The sequence below is a fragment of the Nicotiana tabacum genome, chromosome 12 (assembly GCF_000715075.1).
Source record: "Nicotiana tabacum cultivar K326 chromosome 12, ASM71507v2, whole genome shotgun sequence".
Lineage (NCBI taxonomy): Eukaryota > Viridiplantae > Streptophyta > Magnoliopsida > Solanales > Solanaceae > Nicotiana > Nicotiana tabacum.
In genome coordinates, this window is record NC_134091.1 from 51,630,542 (window position 1) to 51,635,434 (window position 4,893).

The following is a 4,893-nucleotide window of genomic DNA, read 5'->3' on the forward strand; positions in this document are numbered from 1 at the left end:
TGGACTAGTTTTGAACAAGAATTACAATTAAAATTGCATAATTTTTTTATCTTTGTAGGTAGCGATGTGTTATACACTTTTATACATTACTATTACACACTTTTATAGTCAATATAGATGCATTATTTATAAAGATGTATAAATACTGTATAATAGTAATGTATAAGGGTGTATGTGAATTGTTGCAATAAAAATATTGACTATACAGATGTAAATTAAAAAATATGACTATGTAGGTGCAAAGTATTGTAGTAGGCGGTATATTTTTGAAAATTCCCCGAGATAATAGCCATTTGGAGATTTGCACAAATAGAACCATTTCGAATTACTATTTATCTTTCGTTCCCGTTTAAATAAGTTTTTCAAGGGAGATTAACGAGATATAACTTGGTCAAAATTATAGGAGAGGCATAGCTTGCTCAAAATTATGGGAGGCATACTTGGCATAACTTAAACAAAGTTATACTGAGGCATACTTGGCATAACTTTGAATGAATGCATATCTACTGTGGGAAAGGCAGACATGCACTGGATATCGCTTCTAAAGATTACGCTTCAAAATTCCATCATCACCGTCATGACATCTAACCTAACCCGCTAAGTAAACTAATAATCATAATCAACTAGAACAAGTGAAATATAGGATAAAGTACAGTCATGATATAGATAAAATAAGATAAATCTCACAACATCATCCAAAATAAAAAACACCACAATGACTCTCAAAATTCGATAGTACGAAGTCATGAACATCTACGATAAAGATACATGTGAGACGTGCAACTACTGTTTGAAACATAAATAAGTAGCATGAAAATGGAAGAAGGTGACTTCAACGGCATGCGGACAATCAATCAGCACTACCTCAAGTCTCTTACATCAGCTACTAGGAATCCTCCTGAGGTCCACTCGAGCCAATGCCAGAATCTACAAAAAATATATATAACTGTAGTATAAGTACATAGACAATATGTACTCAGTAAGTATCAAGACTAACCTCGATGAAATAGTAGCGAGATTAAAGTCATATAATACTCACTAACAAACAAACATGTACAATTCATGCATATAATTAGAAAGACAAGGAAAAGAGATGCTGTATCGTAGAACAGTGTATCATGACATAGCAAGTTAACATGAATCGTTTTATCTCGACTATCAAGTCCAAAGCATACAACTGAGGCATCAAGCAGAATATTAAAAGATAAGCACTGAAAGTATATAGTATGCATGATATGGCATAAAGTATTCATTTGAATGGTCATGGTTTCCATCTTTATGTCTAACTCATCATCCAACATCATCATATTCAGACACTCATCAGTGTCTCCCAAACACCGTATGTACGCCACCAAAAGAGAAACATGGGAAGGCCGCCTTAGGGGATGGATCTATATCCACAAGTTGCACGGAAAGGACCTGGTGCCATAACAATATCATTATCACCATGACCGCACCGCAGAAACCTCGTGCCACAACAACATCAATCCGCTCAAGATGTCCAAATATGCCATAATCATATCAACCCAAAAGAAGCTATTCACCACCAAGGATGAATGCATATACTCATAAAATAACCAATAAGGTGCATATTATTAAGTATTATTTGGTTAGATTTGAACCGCTTGGAGGTGTTTTCTAAAGGAAAGGCGATTTTGGAGAGTTGATTTGACTTGTTAAAGTAAGTATCTTCCCTAACCTTGTTGCGGGAAAATAACGCTTAGGATATGACCTTGTTTGCTTAGTTGTAATGTGTAAGATGTAATATATATGCAAGGTGACGAGTATATATATGGGTGCTATATATGATTCGTGGTCGAACTAGACTTTAGGCTTTCTTTATGCCTTGTTTGGTTTTGTGCCTTCTATGATTCATATTATTAATCAATTATAACTATGTGAGCTTATCCTTTCATGTTAGTAACCATGTTTAGGATTACTACCTATTACTTGGACAAGATGGGCTATTTGTAAAATTGTTATTATACGTGATTTAGTCATAGCCATGTTTCACATCGTGGGCACACATCCGCACTTTTATTTATTATGTCCATGTGTACCTTATTGATTATTTATGAGCATATGCTTCTTTAAAGATAAAATGTTATTTCGGATTGCTATGATTACGACACATTTGGACATGTTGAGCGATTTGATTTTGGATATGGCACGAAGTTTCTGTCGTGCGGTGATTGTGATATTGTTATTATTGTGGCACGAGATTTTTGCCGTGTAGTTATAGTGATAGTGTTACTGTTATGGCACAAGATCTCTATCGTGCAACGTGTAGATTTGGATTCATCCCTCTAGAGTCGTCCTCTCATGTTTCTCTCTTGATGACGTACACGTAGATTGTGATAAATTGACAGATGTTTGGTTGATTATGATATAGAATCCGATTATGGTGAGTTTGAGCATAAATGTGGAAGCTTTGACCATCCAAGTGAATCGCTTATGCCTTATCATGCATTTTATATGCTTTCTATATTGAATTTTATGCTACCTCAAGCCTTTGTTATGTGTTTTTGACTTATTAGTAGAAATAGAGTTATCCATGATAAGTTTATATCTCTTGATATGATTGACGATATTGTATTCTTGTCATAGTCTTGTTGTGAATAATTATGAACTATTTAGGTTTATTTGATTATAGGTATCCCATGACCTGAACATCGTCACTACTTCACCGAGGTTAATCTTGATACTTACTGAGTACATGTTATCCCATTCTTATACTACACTTCTACATATTTTTTGTGCAGATCTGGGCATTGACAATTATAGTGTTGATCGCCACTATGTGTGTATCGCCACGCCTAATATTGGGTTTTTACAATTCGTTCAGAGAATATATTGCAAAAAAGGAAAAACTAATTCACAACAATTTATCCGTTGAAGTATCTGAATTATAAGTGTGTTTCCAAATTTTTAACCTCTACCAAAGTTCATGATTTTTATAAATTTTAAAGTGCATTGTCATGTTTGTCCACTATGGAATGCTTGAGGGACATCGTCAAATTTGTTCAATTTCTTGTAATTATCAGACGAATTAAAGATAATAAATAAATAAAGTAAATCAAACGACTTAAAGGAGTAAATTGATTGGAGAATATATGCATGCATAGAAGGAGAGAGTTTCATTACTGAAGACAAAGTTAGCTATTCAATAGATAGCTATTATTTAAAAATAGAATTGCAAATTGCCGGAGGGAAATGACATTTCCTATCAGAAGGCATCATTGCTATTGCACCATAGGATTGTATTTCTTCTACTTTTTGATGGTTTTATACTTCATTCAAACCCTGGAATCATGACCAAAAAGGGTCAAACAAATAAAAGGACAACACGAAAAAACTGTTTAAGTGTATAAGTAAATACATCAAATAAAGAACATATATACTCGAGAGGTGCTCCCTTTAAAGATTTAATAATTGTCATATTTAACTTCCAATTGCCCTCTATAAATAATTAGTTTGCCCGCTCTAGTAATAAAATATATTAGAAATGAATCAAGGGTTTTAACATATAATTGGACACTTAACAAACATTGGACACACTACTCATTTAACATGTGACTCATGCACTATGTAGCGCGAATTAGCAAAAAATATTGATGCACTCGTGTGGGATTCTCCAAAAGATAATACTACTCTGGAAGAATCTAACACATCTGAGCAACATAATTCATGATAAACAAGTAATACTCTTATAAAATGGTGGGAGAATTGAAGCTTACTTGGAACAATCAACATTGGGATCAATGGGCATAGTGCTAGTGAAGTTGCAAAGCTGAGGAAGTCTCTGAGCTTTCTGAATATCTATAGGGAAAGTTAGCGTAGCAGCTTTGTAGCATTGGCACATAGCTTGACGATTTGGTTGGGACGTAACAACATCTCTACTCAAATCTTGCAGTATAACACAACACTCTTGGCTTGGTGTTGCACTTTGACTTAGCAAAAACCCATGACAAGAACTCATTTGCGGTATCAAATCATCACATTCAATTTTATCTGCTTTTGTTTGGACTATAATTAGAGCCAAAGTGACCAAAGCCAATATTTGGACATTTGACATTTCTTTTCTCTAGAAGAAAGTTGATGGATTGGTTTACTTTTTCCAATATGTTAAGGTGGAAGTCTATTTATATTATTTTAAAAGAGATGATGTATGGCTAGAATTTCTTTTTACTACTTCTGTTATTGATTTGGCCCTCTTCTAAGTTTCTCCTAGTGTGTGGTCCCTTATTTTGGAAAGATATATCAATGTTAAAAAAGAGAAAAGTCAAATAAAGCAGTGTGAAGCTTCTTCCTCTTAGGAGTTACGTTCTTTCTTACCATTATCCTAGAGATAAAACCTATTGACTGTTAAATTGAAGGGACAATATATAAGTTGGGCCAAAGATTTGGTGAGTTATTAACGAGAATATCTAAGAAACCAAGTCGGTAGTTCCACCCATTTATATTATGTGCTAGCTTAAATGGGCTTTACCTGTAAAAGTGGACAGTGCAACTTGAGCAGCCTAACTCAATTCCGAGTCTCAGAAGGGTATAGTTTTATGATTTGAGTATGTCACGATCCCAATTTCGCACCTTAATATGTCGTGATGGCACCTAGTCTTTATGACTAGGTAAGCCTAACACATCTTGATTTAATAATAGAATTGAACTATTTAATCATTTATCATAAACCATTAAATGACATACATAGCCGCAAGCGGCCAATAGTTATATATTTTTTCAAAATCGGCAGTACGGAGTCATAAGCACTACTAAAGCACACTAAAATTTCTAAACACAATATTATTTTAAATTACAATTTAACAGTAGCATAATGAAGTAACATGGTGACTTCGAGGCCTGCGAACGTCAAGTACTAGACTTGTTCCTGACTCG

The 4,893-nt window shown here is 34.2% G+C and overlaps 1 long non-coding RNA gene across 1 annotated transcript; it reads right to left on the reverse strand.

The window, feature by feature from the left end:
* Positions 1-3,116: 3,116 nt before the first annotated feature.
* On the reverse strand, positions 3,117-4,106 carry LOC107814244 (uncharacterized). The gene is made up of 2 exons (XR_012697553.1): positions 3,738-4,106; positions 3,117-3,303 (listed from the first exon to the last, which is right to left on the reverse strand). It is a non-coding gene; the product is annotated as an uncharacterized LOC107814244 (long non-coding RNA).
* Positions 4,107-4,893: the final 787 nt, after the last annotated feature.